Source organism: Biomphalaria glabrata, chromosome 4, assembly GCF_947242115.1.
Source record: "Biomphalaria glabrata chromosome 4, xgBioGlab47.1, whole genome shotgun sequence".
Taxonomy (NCBI): Eukaryota; Metazoa; Mollusca; class Gastropoda; family Planorbidae; genus Biomphalaria; species Biomphalaria glabrata.
Window position 1 is genome coordinate 48,935,026 of NC_074714.1, and position 16,033 is coordinate 48,951,058.

The window sequence follows — 16,033 nt, forward strand, 5'->3', positions numbered from 1 at the left end:
TACTGCCATTTCTTTCAATACTGTAACAGTTTCCCTTTTCTAACTAAACCAAAAATATATAATTACCACTAGTTAATGAACTAATTTGATACTTTTTAACGATTCGTGTGTTGTCATCGACAGTGTAGAGTTGTACAAAGTTCGAACTTGATCCGAGAATTGGTAGTGGGAAAAATAACGTGTATAAAATTGCCGCTGGGCAGACAGACCTAGTGAGTAAGTTTGGTAAAGACAAAAAAACAACAACATAGAAATCGGTCATTGCGACGTGTAAACTTAAATCAGTCTTGCAATACGAAGCCACTGCAGTTAAGCGTGGACCTCAGCTGGCGTCAATGCGCCTACTCATGTGCAGTCCATAAACTAAGACGGTACAAGAGCTGAAACATTTAATCAATCCTTTGACCCTGTTGTGACAAGACGTCTGCAAAGCTGTAAAGTTAATAACAGTTCTTACCTTGACCTCTGGGAGATTGCCTCCGTCCTTTCAATAGCCAACTCGACACAGGACTTGTCAACGCGCGGGAAAGACAGCTCCCAAGCCAACTGCAACAGATCGATACAGATTAACTGGGTCGTTTAAGTGTTACACTAAAGTCTCATGTAACAAATTAACTAATCAGGCGATCTGGACATGAAAGCGAATGAGGATCAGTTAGCTCGGTGACTGGCACAACCTTTTCACACCAACACCGAGTTTAAAAAAAAAGAAATTTTATACATGGAATTTTTGTAAAAAAAAAAAAAAAAAAAAATGCACTTACGTTTATTGTTATTTTTAAAACTAGCTTAACCCACCCGCTACGCCCATTATTTGTTCCCCGATTTATCACAATATACTCTTGTTTGAATAATCCAAGATGCCTCATTACTATTTTTTTTTTTAAGAGTCGAACATGGGCCCGTGAATCCTAGCATCCCTTATATTTGTGCATTGCTAGATAGAAATGGTTTATACTTTTTTTTTTTTTTTTTTGGGGGGGGGGTATATTATGGAGTGTGAGTGTGTGTGTGTGTATTTCTGTGATGACGGTGAGAATTGAGTGATTGGTTGGTGTTGACGCGTGAAGGCGCGTGGCCCACTGCGACCGCATAGGTTGCAGTGGCTTAAGACCGGCACTGTCCACACCTACATTATAATCTATCCACACCTACATTATAACCTACCCACGCCTACATTATAATCTATCCACACCTACATTATAACCTTTCCACACATTATAACCTTTCCACACCTACATTATAACCTTTCCACACCTACATTATAATCTATCCACACCTACATTATAACCTTTCCACACAGTATAACCTTTCCACACCTACATTATAACCTTTCCACACCTACATTATAATCTATCCACACCTACATTATAACCTACCCACGCTTACATTATAATCTATCCACACCTACATTATAACCTACCCACGCCTACATTATAATCTATCCACACCTACATTATAACCTACCCACGCCTACATTATAACCTACCCACACACATACTTTTTGCCCTTGAAATCTAGTATCCCTGACCCTCACCTACCCATATAAAAAGATAATGTCTTAAATACACTGCCTTTCCTTCAGCTTCTAAATTGTATACATAGATGTGGCCCTTGAAACATGCCCTTCTCTTTAGACACTCGCATTCGTGAAGTTATTTCGTCATTGTAAAAAAAAAATTTTTTTTTATAAAGTGTTGAAATGGAAAATTTACTCACCAAATGTAAATTACTGCTTTTAAAATTAAAGGAAGTATTAGAAAACTTACTGAGATAAATCTTATCTTACCTTTCTGAGATCTAAACGGGACGGACGGACAGACAAAACAAAAAAGAAGATGATTGCGTCCTACGCGTCATGCATTCAGTCATGCATATTAACCAATGACTTAAATTCTGCCAAGTCACTGGTTTTCCTGGCTAGCTCTAATAGCACTAGGGAAGAAGGAGTATTTGTACAAATTTGTCCTAGCATATGGGATGAGGAATGTGCCTTTATCTTTGTGTCTTTCTGAGTATTTTATTAAATTTTGTTTTTGTATTTGAAGATTATGGTTCAGTGTTTTATGTATTATTGCTACTTTACTTTTTAAGTCTTCTGTCCTGAAAGCTTTCTAAATGTAGTGATTTTACTAAAGGTATTACTTTAGTCAAATGTGAATATTCGTTTGTTATGAATCTCACTGCTCTATTTTGTGCCTGTTCCAGTTTCTTAATGTTTTCTTGAGTTGAGAGGTCCCAAACAGAGGATGCATATATATATATATACGGCAATATACCTGTGTGTCCATTAAGTAATGACAGAGGCGGACGTAGCAGTGGGGTGGGCCTGGGGGGGGGGGGTCTTATCAGGGCCACGAATATGTACGATGGGCTGTCGGGGACAAAAAGGTGTTCCCACTCGTCACCCATAGGTTCGCCTCTGAATGAGAAGACCTCGCGGGTTAAAAACAGAATTCTAAGAAGATTTGAATTTTCATACTACTGTGTAGCAACATAGAAGGAAAAAAAAAGGGGGTTCGAAGATTTCTGTGAAAGATTTTGAACACTGAATGAATCTTTTACATTCGTAACCAATTGAATGAATGTCTGTGATGTTAAGCGCTGGGAGAATGTCTCTTGATTTTTAATCACAATTACTTAACCCATGAGGTCATTCATAACATCTACGGATTTCATGAAATGAATGCCCTAGGCAGGACTTTTGTGAAGGTCTCTACTCTTTTCAGTTCCAAAATTAATGTTAACACATATATATGTCAAATTATCATAGAAATTTTTTTTTTAAATGCTAAATATCTCAATACTGCAAGGCTTATCTCCCTTTTTCTCTATGGGTGTTTCATGTATTGTCTTCCACTATGAATAATTGTGAGATATTTTAACTTGATCCAAGAATGGGAAGTTGGAGAAATAACGTGTAAAAGAATTCACCCAGACAGACGGACAGAGTGAGTTGATAGAAGCTTTTTAAAAAAGAATAGTTGTACATTTATTCTCATTGCCCGTATTTTGTTATATTCAAGGGGGAGGCCCTATGCCTTTGCAGTCTTGTACTTTCGTAAATCTGGCCTTGAATGGATAAGAGTTAATTATAGCTTCTGGTGCATATAACTTTCAAGACTAAATGTTCATAGCAATAGTATCATTTTTCGCGTGTTTTTTATGACATATATGATCATAAAGAATAGCTGGCAGCTACTAGCTTCCCGAAAGACAGGCGCCCCAAAGGCAAACCACGAGTACGGTGGCTCGATGACGTGGACGCAGAGCTACAACAGCTAAAAGTCCGGGCACGGAGACGTAAAGCATATGATAGATCAGAATAGAGAGATGTACTAAAGCAGGCCAGGGCCCTCCGTGTGCTATAGCGCCCCTGGGGTGGACTAGCTTCCCAAAAGACAAGGCTGTTTGACTCTTCAAAGACATCGGTACATAAAACAACATTTATAGGTAAGTGACAAAGAAGAAGGTTTCGACAAATATACACTGTAGACTGTACACTGTGACTGTACACTTTAGACTGGAGACTGACAATAAAGAAAACTGAACCCCACCCCCTTTTTTTTCCCAGCGTCAGATGTGGCAAACTAAAAAAAAAAAAAGATCTATTCGGTAACAGCTTGTGGTATATATCTGTATATAGCTGTAGCTGTACTGTATAATTTTTTTTAATCTTCATACTCGACGAATTTCGCCATATTGAACTTATTATTTTTTCATACTTTTGTTCTCAAGTACATTTCAGTGACGTCCAGTGAACATGTGCGAGACATGGCCAATGAAAAAAAAAAAAGACATGTAAAATGTGTTGCATGATGGCGGGAGATTTCTCAGTTCTGATGATGCGTAACGCCACGCTGAGCAGACGAGGACTTCACACCTTGACGCCGGCGGGAGAAAGACGTTGATAGCGTGTGGAAGCGAAACGTGAGAATGGTAAATTCAGCAGACGTAAAAAATGTATGGGTACTTGAATAAAGTAAGGTGCGGTGTAGGTCCTGGGACACTAAATTAGTGGCACACGGCAGTGTCTCTTCACTACATACTGTGGCCATAAGACAATGATACTAGACTAATAGTGAAAAGTCAAAGATTGAAAGTCAACACTAAACATTAACTGTTGACATCAAACAGTGACAACAGGCATTGACTTTAAAGACATTTAGATTTCACAATGGACAGAAGCAAAAAGATCGAATAATTGTGCAAGCACGCGAACAAAAATTTGTTAAATGCTCACACACAATGAACTCCTGTCACTTTATATATCTTTTTTAAAAAAATAAAACTATTTTTATGTTTTCAACTCACAAAAAGAGCCCAGCTACAATGGACACCATTCTTTAAACATTGATTGCCAACAACGTTTTAAAAAAGCTGATACTGGCTTACTTCTGTCTGTCTGGGTATCGTCTCCTACACGTTATTTCTCCCACTTCCCATTCTCGGATCAAGTTTTAACGTTGCACAATTATTCATTGCTGATGACAACACACGAATCAATGAAAAAAATAACAAATTAGCTTATCAATTAGTTTTAATTAACTAATTTCGTTAATATAGAGACAGATGGGCCTACTAAGCTAATGGGAGATAAGCCTAGTGTAAAATATTAGGTCGTTTGCTAATATTTTTTTTAATCAATATACTATTAAACCTTATTTTTTATAAGCACTTGGATAGCTTAGTGGATAACAAGTCGGCCTTCCAATGTAAAGGTTTAAAGTTAAACTTGAGAAAAAAAAATATTTTTGAAAAGGGAGCACTGAAACTTTCTCCCAGATACCCCCACCCCACTAATCCACAAAAGTGATCGGACCAGGGATGGCCAACCTTTTGTCTCCACGCGCCAATTTTTTTTTTCACTTCTGATACAGATGCGCCACACAAACTTGCACTCCCTTTTTATATCTTTGAAATTTGGTAATTTGGACAAAGTTGAAACTTAATATACTCTGTATAATTGTTTCTATCAAAATCCTATAAATTTATGATAGTGTCGGCAGAAGTAGCAGTTGTAAAGGAAGGCATCTCAAACACACACACACACAAACAAGTTAAAACTTTACTTACAGTACGGACATTTCTGAAGTAGCCTTAATCATTTTAATGGATTATTTCTGACTATACAAACTAATTGATTATGAACACCGTTCGAAGTTTTCAATAAAAATAATATTTCTTATGCAGACAAGTTAATTAGCTTTAAATGAGATTTGATTTTTTGTTGTTTTTAATAAATCTGAAGTATTAATAGTTAAATTCGCAACTGAAAGCAATTGACAGTTCTTCACATTGGAATCGGACAGTCGGGACTTTAATTTGTTAACTATTATTTTTCACGGATGAAAATGTTTGCTTGAATCTGTATGTTGATACGAATGGACAGGCATGACTTTGGTTACTGTTCAAGTACCTCTGCCAATCATTGGTGGTGCTCTATCAGTACAAACACTTAAGACCATATTTAATTGATAATTTTCCAAACTGTCTATAATATATTGGGTCTCTTTATTTTTTTAACAAGTTCTATAAGACCTTCAACAATGTTTAAATTATCATTTATTTCTCTTATAAAATGTTTATATATAGAAAGATATATAGAAAGATAAATATATATATATATATATATATATATATATATATATATATATATATATATATATATATATATATATAGATAGATAGATAGATAGATAGATAGATAGATAGATAGATAGATAGATAGATAGATAGATAGATAGATAGATAGATAGATAGATAGATAGATAGATAGATAGATAGATAGATAGATAGATAGATAGATATAAAGATAGATAGATAGATAGATAGATAGATAGATAGATAGATAGATAGATAGATAGATAGATAGATAGATAGATAGATAGATAGATAGATAGATAGATAGATAGATAGATAGATAGAATTATAATAATCAATCACTTAAGCGATCACTTCAGATCGTCAGTTTTCTTTTAATGGTTCATTACCAAAAATATTTATTTTTCACCGAAAAATTGTCATGGGAAGATCTGGCAGTCTGTCTGTCTGTACTCGCGAGACCTTCACGTCTCTTGATACATTTGTATGCATTGCCTTGAATCCTTTGTAAATGGTAGAGGATGTTTTTCTGGGCTGATTGATTGACTATCTAATTAGCCAAACACTTTACTTTAGTTTTATTTATTTATTTTTGTTGGAGAATGAAATGTCCATTAGTATGACACCAGACGCTCTTCTAATGTCATAGTTTCCTTCCTGTGTGATCTTGTCTACTCTGACCTGTTTTCTTAAAGCCCCTAGTGTCGGACTAGAGCACGAGGTCTTTAAGCGCTCTAGTGTGATACTCAGTGATGCACCAAATGCGTAAACATTCTTTGAATCTCGAGTTTACTGCGCGGTATAAACATTGCTCATTTTAATGTTTTTACAAAGCTGTCTGTCTGGTTGATTTGATTTTGATTTTAGCCACATCGGTACAATTTAGGCCATGTCGTGCCTTGTCTGTCTGGTAAAAACACATTATTTCTTTGACACCCAATCTCGGAATCAATCTGAAATTTGGCACAATTATTTCTTTTACCCGACAACACTAAAAATCAATTTTAGAACATGCCAATTAATTAATTAACTATTGATAATTAATTATTTTGTTTGGCATCTTGAACAAGAGAAAGAAGTTTTACTTGACTGAATTGTTGGTATAAGCTGAGTTAGTCCCCTTTATGGGTCGCCGCTTCTAAATTGTAATGAACAATAGATAACTAGAATATCTTCTCTGGTCATCTAAAGCTCACTAGCAGAGTGCTTAGCACAAAGCCTGGAGGCGTGAGCGACGAGTTCGAATTCGGGTATTATCTTATGTAATACAGACGTTACTTCAAAAAAGAAGATGATTACATCCTACGCGTCATGCGTTTAGTCATGCATATTAACCAATGACTTAAATTCTGCCAAGTCACTGGTTTTCCTGGCTAGCTCGATCGAATTCAGGTCGTCCCCTTTAAAAAAAAAAAAAGCAATTAGGGATATACCTTTCTCCGCCCCCCCCCCCCCCATTTTCCCAACTGGTTCAGATAAGTGATAATATTATAGCGTATTTAGAAAGCTAAAAGCATGAAATAGCGTTAAACAAAGACAATTGGTAAAAATATTTCTTATCGCACATATTCTTCATATGTTTTTCCTTTTTAAAACAGCCACACTTTTTTTTTATAGATCAAATATGTTGGTTTATTATCATGCTCCACACAAAATAAAAGTTAAGATCCGTTTTCTTTTTCTGGTACATTCTCATTTCATAAACACACTAATGATTAAATGTCATGGTACCAATCAATTAAATAAAAATTGAGAGCCCTAACGTAGGTAAAGATACATAAGTCAACCTTTTTTTTTTTTGATTGGGTTGTCTACACTTTAAGCCGACACTTCGGCGGGCCGGATGGAACCACGTCGCGGGCCGGATCTGGCCCGCGGGCCGTATTTTGGGCATCACTGGTCTAGATCTATTACAAATTTAATTACATGACTGATCCTGACTAATTGATAAACTTAATACAAGTTTTTCTGGGTTTTTTTTTAAAGTAAATTTGTTTAAGAGTATTTTTTTCTTGTTTAATTTGAATTTTTTTGCGGCCCCCGAAATAATAAGAACAAATAGATGAGATGACTTATTGGAAGCAAATGTTCGGCCAACTCTTAAACTCTCACTAACAAGACTTTTTACATGCTCGAACCAATTCGTTTTTTCACTCCACCAACGTTACTTACTCGTCATTATAGGTCAGTGCAGTGTGTAGACATTGTAAGAAAATATAAATATTAAATTGATTTGAAAAACGCTTCACATGCACGCTAAACATCATTTGAAATAAAAGTTGTAATCATTTAGATGGACATTACACAAGCAGGGGTTTCTTCTAGGATTAAACTATGGAAAAAACAACTTTTACTCAAGATTTCAATATGGCGGCTTGCGTTAATGCATTGTCGTCTGCTAACGCTTACCACCCCCTGACTGCAGTAAGATTATGACCTTTTAAACAGAGCTAAGTGAGCGAGTGAGTGGTCGTTTATGGATTTTGTTGTTTCGTCCGCCCAGGTTACACAAGAGATGAACGCAAACACTGACCAGGCTGAAAGCATTGTTCATTCTGTTCGTTCTTGGGTTTATAAGACAGCCAGACTCTCCAGATCTATTGATGTTGTTAGTTTTTTTTTTTAAATCCAGTATAAAGAGATACCTTCTAGTCTTGAAGACATCGATTAGCCTGAGGTGTGCTATAACGTTACGTGCTAACACAAAGGCGGCTCTTGTGTTAGTCCTCCCTCCATATGTGTGTGTGTGTGTGTGCGCGCGCGCGTGTTTGTGTGTGAAAAGAAAGATCGAGGGAAAAAAGGGAGAGAAATGAACAGGGAGGAACATATTGATTCAACCTTGTCTCATTGAATGCGACGTGCGCTTTTTCGGACAAATGTTTTAGGGCGTATCCGAAGGTGGGGGGTGGGGGGGGGCACGGCTGTTGATCCTTTGTTGTGGAATACTTTCATTTCAATACGTTCAATTAAGCTTTATTTATTATGTGGTAACAGTCCGGGGCTAAAGGTTTTATCTTCAGTCATTCGCTGGATGATTGGTGTGTCATATAATGATTTGCAGCCCTGTGATTGGGTGTGTGAACCAAGAGTGCAGACTGCGACTTGCGTAAAGTATCCGTCCTAAGAGCAACCTGCCATTTTCTTCCATTTGCTGACTGGGTCACATACAGAAGATATGGGAGGACTTTTTTTTTTTCTTTTTAAAACTAATACAGCTAAGAGCTGTGGACAATAAATTCGATCTAGGGGTTAAACAAATATTTTTGTTATCAACATTCACGATATAATGTCATGCTTTGTCAAGCAAGTTCTTCAATATTGTGAAATACGAAAACAATTTTTGAAAAATAAAAAAAAAATACATTAAAAAAAAACAAAGCTTATAAAAGGGAAAGAACAGTACATTTACTGTTCTATATATAAATACTGTGATATTATTTTCTTTTTTCTTTATCTGAGTCCATCCAGCTCGAATGGGTACTTCACATTAGCTGGGGAAAAGTAAAGGTGGTTGGTCAATGTGCTGGTCACATGACACCCTCGTCAAACAGAAACAGATGACCTTTACATCATCAGCCGTATAGATCACAAGGTCTGAAAGGAACTATTTCAAACAAAATTTATTAATTACCAATGATTAATTAATTAATTAATTGGTTAATTTTTTTGATTGTGTGTTAGGGACAATGAATAATTGTGCAAAGTTTCAACCTGGTCCGTGTATACGAAGTGGGAGAAATAACGTGTACGAAACTAGCACCAGACAGACAGACAGACAGACAAACGGAGCGATATAAGCTTTGTAACTAGAATGGTTTGAAGAACAATGTAAGACGTCACTAACTGATTAAGAGTGTCCTTAAAAATGTAGAAAAACAATTCGTTTAAAGTCCTCAAAATATTTGTGGGACAAGCTGATTATAGAAAGCTGATACGTCTGTCTATTGGCGTATACTTCGAACGTTCTGTAATAAGTAAGTTAGAATAACTTGGGTTGCTAGAGTCGCAGTAGCACGCCCCAGAGCGCAAGTCAACGGAATAATGAAAGATATTGACGAAAGACCATTATGGATGAACGGTGTGATTAGTTGTCAAGATGAGATGTCGCGAGCTTTAACTTAATAAAGACAAATAGATTTCACTGTCTTAATTGTTTATACGTAATCCGATAATTGCAATCGGGAGACCCACTTCCAGATGATTATGAATCTAATAGTGGGAATTGTGAATAGACAGGAGTCTTCCTTAAAACCAAAAGATTTCTTGAAAGGTATTTAAATTGAACAAGGGTCTTCAAATCGTTTCTTTCGTAAATATTCTGTACACGAGCCGCTACTAGAGTTCACAAAGAGACCAAGGAAAACTCCAGAGAAACGAGAACAATACCAGATGGTACAACACCTTGGCAATGACTGTAAAGCAGCTTTGTCCCCCTGCAGAATCGAACATTCGATTCCTTTTTTTTTTTTGTTCAAGCCAAAGAAAATCAGTCAAACTTTAATAATGAAATTTTTAAATATGGTTCAAACAGTTGTTTTATGCTGCTCACAGCCTCAGAGTTTTGTCCAATACTGGCAATGTCTTCGATTTTGAAGATAAAAGATGATAACAATGTTTCACATAACTACGCAAACCCTATTGCGACCTGCATATTTTCCCGCATTTCCTGCAGACAAAGCCGTTGTCCGCTGGCGGTCTATTTAAGTTTTCATTTCGTCTTCTGTGCAATAAGAAACAAACAAATATTTTAACGTGGACACGCAGTAAAAACAAACAAACAAACAAACAAGGGTTTGTATTGGAGCACGAATGTAGTCAAATCTATCCGGGATAGATCGATGTTTGCAAGTAGTGCTGAACAGATCAAAGCCCTGTTGGAGGTACAGATAAGATTGGTATGTAGTACTAGGTATCAGAAATATTTGAGATAAGATTGGTCTATTCTACAAGTCAGGATTGTTGACAACCCCTCTCACCCCCCCCCCAAAAGTAAATAATAAAAACTGCAAAGAATCGTTAAAAAAAAAGCAAAAGATAAAAAATATTTTTTTTTTAAATCCTATATAAGGAAAGAACCGCATAATCACTGTCATATTTTAATACTGCAAGATTTATCTCCACTTTCTATATCAAACAATATTAATTCATTACCACTAACTGAGCAACTAAAGAAGTCAGTTCCAGCACTATTGATTCATATATTGCCTTCGACAATGAATAACTTTCAACTTGATCCGAGAATGGGAAGTTGGAAAAAAAAAACGTGTCAAACATTCCACCCAGAGTGATAAAAAAAAATGCACCCAAAAAATACCTAGCACAAGATTTGTTTTTTTCTAAGTTTCCTCAATTCATTACTTGGCAGTGGCGTAGCTAGGGTGGGGGAGGAGGGGGGAGAATTTGAAAATCCCCTCGGGCCCCCACTTGATGGGGGACCCCAAATGAGTGTTCGAAATTGTTTTTTTACATTAAATATTACGCAAAATGTAGGTGCCCCCATAGAGGTCAAGCCCCCGGGCCCCAAAATGATGGGTAATTCCTAGCTACGCTATTTCGCAATATGCAGGGGCACCCATAGAGGTCACGCCCCCCGGGCCCCAGAATGAAGGCTAATTCCTAGTTACGCCACTGTTACTTGATACATCCAATGTGTAACATCACCTAGTGCAGGGGTCGGCAACCTGCGGCTCGCGAGCCACATGCGGCTCTTTGGATGCTAAGCTGCGGCTCTTTAGTTCCATTTGCAAATATTATTTATTTTATCTATAAAAAAAACATTTAAAAATCGTAATGATTCGATTCTATCACTCAGCCACTTGTACTCGCTTTTCAGCGCACCCCTCCCCCATGTCTTGAAATGTAACATATTTGCAGGTGGAAGATATTCAATTCACTCGATATATGGGTCACAAAAAGACACGGCACAAGTTGATCTTTTTGTCAGATATAAGTCTTCCCAAGGTCTAAAAGAAGAACTTCTAGGATTGCTACCGCTTTCGTGACAAACCAGAGGAGAAGATACAGCTAATGTCGTGCAAAAATACTTTTAAGACAATAAAATCGATATAAATAAAATCGTTTCAATAGCAACTGATGGAGCCAGAAGTATGACAGGAAAAAATAAAGGGGCAAATACGATTCTTTGGCGCAAAATAAACCACGAAATTCTTACGTTTCCCTGTATAATACACCAAGAAGCGCTTTATGTCCAAAAACTTTCTGGCCGAAATAGTTGATTTTTAAAAGCATGTTGCCAAAAGCACCCTACCATCCTCAGTTTAAAGAATTCTTAACGAAAGGGAGACTCAGTATTCCGAGCTCCTTCTTTAGAACAAAGTACGATGGCTTTCCAAAGGTGTTGGAAACGTTTTGCTTTTAATACATTAAATACATTCCTAAATGATAAAGGCATTAATCCCCTCAATTAGAGATCGACAAATGGTTGCAAGCATTTTACTTTATGATGTAAATAGCAGTGAAATTAAATGAGCTGAATCTAAAACTGCAAGGAAAGGGATAACTAGTCTATGTTTTGGTAGAAGAATTAGTTTGTTTTGAAGAAAAAAAAAATATTCTTTTGCAGAAATTATTCGTAGCAGTCAATTATTTCATTTTCAATTTGTAAAGCAATATTGCGATAAAACCAGTGCAACTGTTGACGCGAGTTTATTCAGCACAGTTAGAAAGAAAAATTAAAGATGAATTTATTGACAGATTTGAGCAATTCAAAACAAACAAAACATAGTAGCATTTATAAAAAAAAATCTTCTCAACACTAATAGTACCGAAATCCACATGATCCATTAGGAATTGATACTGGATCTCTAGACATGCAATTGATCGACTTAAAAAGTAAAGCTTTATGTAGTGGAAAATGTACAGAGTTGAAAATCAGGTTGGAAGAGTTGAAGGTCCAGAAATCTATGTAACTTAACAAAAGTGGACAGCTTTAAAAGAAATGCCGCGAGATTAGGCATTATCTTCGACTCATGGAATAGCCTTCCAGATTGCTACAGTCATGTGAAAAAGTTTGCATTTGGAAGGCTGACTATCGTCGGATGCGAGCAAGTGTTCTCTTGGATGAATATAATTAAAAGTAAAGTAAGAAGCCAACAAACAAATGAAAATTTAGAGTTGGGTTTGAAACTAAAAACAAGCTATGAGCCTAATTTATCTAAACTCTCTACAACCATGCAAATAGCTACAGTTACCACTGAATTCGTTTGCTCAATTGTTTGTTATCGAAGTACAAGTTAGTGTTGTGTTTAAATGTTATACTTCAATAATTAGTAATTATCTAATAATACCATATATAGGTCCTATATATAATCTTATTTGTTGTGCATTTATATAAAGATAAATTCAAATTTTTTCTTATGAATAAATAGATCTAGATTCGTTTTTTTAATCTAAAAACTTTATTAGTGCGAGTAGGCTTGTGGCTCTTTAAAAACGTTGAAATTTTGTAAATTGTAATTTTTGGCTCTTCCGACTGAAAAGGTTGCCGACCCCTGACCTAGTGACTACATAATTCTATATTTTATGGTAGAATGAAATTAATAGTCAAAAAGGTTTTGCGTTAAAAATGTTGTAACCTACATATGGTATTTGCTTAACAAGAAGTCGGTCAATGTTTGACTACATACAAATTCTACCTGTCTTGCAAGGGCATTCAATCAGACCGGTAAACTACTCAATAGTACATTAAAACTTTTGAATACTGTCTGAAAGTGGTTGCTCAATGCGAGGGTGTGGTGAATAGCTGACTTACATTTCTAATGTGACCACCGAGACGCGTGTTTTCACAATCTTGTGGAGAGACTTGGTCAATAAGGTTGTAGGCAGGTGAAATATTTCGGAATAAAAGAAGAGTGAGCCAATAGGGGAGAGAGAGGGGGAACGCATGCGCAGAGCGAAGAGACATTATTTTAATGATCACCATTACTTCTTTTTCATCTTTGTAATTGAGTATATAAGAACTTTGGAACTCTAGGCCTATGCAATCTGCTTCCTTCTGCCTGTCTGAACAAATTTGTGTTTGGGAAAGATCAAAGCACATGTAAATTATTACATCTCTATTACCGATGGCTAGTATCCAAAAGATGTTCGGAGTATAAGCGAGGCCAAAGGCCGGGCACACCGGGAAAGCCCCCCCCCCCCATGTTCCTTCTCTGTACCAGCCGTGATGGTGTCGCCATAAAATAAAAATGGTCCATTGCGTTGTGCTGATAGTGACATGTTTGTTAGGTCCTTTGGCACCCTAATGGGAGATTATTTTTTTTTTTTTTTTTTGCTTCCTCATCGGCCTAATCGTCTCCTCTAACGACCGTTTCCACCCGAGCGCCACGTTGAGGCTGAGAAGCATGGCTCGGGATCATCATTGCAAGAATATCATCTCTCCATTTGTCTAATCACTATAATGTTAAAAAAAAATATTTAAATACACGAGGCAGAAAATCGTTAAGTTATCTTTGTGCTTGGTCATAATCCGACTGGCAACTAGACTCCAGTCAGAGGTGAAACATTATGATCAGTAAGTGCAAAATATTTGGAACTTCCAAGTCGCTCATGAGTTCAACGCTAAAATTCATTTATCTAAGTCTACGATTGGAGGACAATGATTTTTCGATATCGATCTATTTTCTGTATCATTTTCAGACCTGACCTTTCATTTAAATATTATTATTTAGTTGCGTCACGTTGTTGAGTGGGTGATGATTTAAGTTAAGCTATGATAGGTTCAAATCCCAAAAAGAGCAACAGAACAACACAAATGTGCACCATCTTTTTAACAACCAAACATCCATGACCTTTGTAACAACCAAACATCCATGACCTTTGTAACAGCCAAACATCCATGACCTTTGTAACAGCCAAACATCCATGACCTTTGTAACAGCCAAACATCCATGACCTTTCTAGCAGCCAAACATTTATGACCTTTGTAAAAGCCAACACCTTTATGACCTTCATAACATCCAAACATCCAAACATCCAAACATCCGCCACCTTCGCAAACAGGTAAGCAATCATGACCAGGTAAATATCAATGACCTTCGTAACGGTCACACACCCATTACCTTCGTAACAGGTAAACATTCATGATCGTCGTAGGAGCAAAGTTTCCATGGCCTTATATGCATGACATTTTACAAAAACCTAACACATATGTCCTTTGTAACAGCCAAACATCCATGACCCTTTGTAATCTCCAAACATCCTTGACCTTTTGTAATCGCCAAACATACTTGACCTTTTGTAATCGCCAAACATCCTTGACCTTTTGCAACCGCCAAACATCCTTGACCTTTAGTAATCGCCAAACATACTTGACCTTTTGCAACCGCCAAACATCCTTGACCTTTTGTAATCGCCAAACATCCTTGACCTTTTGTAACGATCAAATATTAAAATTATTTTTTTTTCTTGACAAGGTAGAGGTCGAACACTGGCCTATATATTATCTGAAACTTAAAGTTTGTATAACAGCAAACTATCATTTTGTGGTTAAGTCTACCGTGTCTTATCTGGAAACCAAAGCTTGATTTGCTCAGCAAGTATCACATAAAAAATAGACAAATAACACAATAAAGGCAGATTAAAGTATATACAGAGAGAGAGGGGGAGAAAAAAAAAAGCAATCCGATTAGTCGGTCGATGATTTTTTTTTAATTTATTTCCTTATTTATTTTTTTGGGGTAATCTTTTTTTGTTTCGTTTCGTTTGGTTTCGTGTTGTTATGTAAATAACATTTTTTAAAAGTCTCGAAAGGTAGTAGACTGTATACTAGACCTAGAATTTAGAACTAGACAAATTGAGACGATTTTGACTATAACTGTAATAGTGTGTGTGGGTGTGTGAGAGAGAGAGAGAGAGAGAGAGAGGAGGAGAGGTCACGTGATTGGCATTTGGTTGTGCAGTGTAGAATGATGAAATATGAGCTGATCGTGACGTGTTTTTGTTTTAATCCCATTTCTGACACCATATGTTGATGATCGGTCGTTGGCTTGTAGCTCCAAGCATCTAGCACAACTAAATCGATGTATGCGTATTCTATTTTTAATAAATTAACTTTAGACAACTTGAACCAACTTCTCTTGTGAACAAAAAAAAATCAATATAACTTTTATTACTGTAATAACAAATTTAACTTGAAATGAGATATACATTTATTAGTAATGAGATAAACTGATATTTAAAACAAAATATAACTCACAACAAAAAAACGTCTTTACTCTTTCGTGCCTCTAGATCGTCTGCTGTTCTTATCAAAATCATGACAGATCCTATTTCATCCTTATACACTGAATATTTGTGTTCTACTTTTCATTATCCTATAGAAATGAAAATTTGCGTATAAACTAAATCTCGTTCTGCTTGACAACACATGTTATCAAAATTTCAAGAAGATCACTTCAATAATATTATT

General features: G+C 36.3%; 1 protein-coding gene across 2 annotated transcripts in view; it reads right to left on the reverse strand.

Moving 5' to 3' along the window:
* Positions 1–16,033, reverse strand: part of LOC106052448 (uncharacterized) — a 122,632-nt gene that overhangs the window by 94,554 nt on the left and 12,045 nt on the right. For both annotated transcript variants that reach the window (XM_056027285.1, XM_056027284.1), the window contains exon 2: positions 458–546. The gene's annotated coding sequence lies outside the window, so the exon portion shown is untranslated. The remainder of the gene's footprint in view (positions 1–457; positions 547–16,033) is intronic.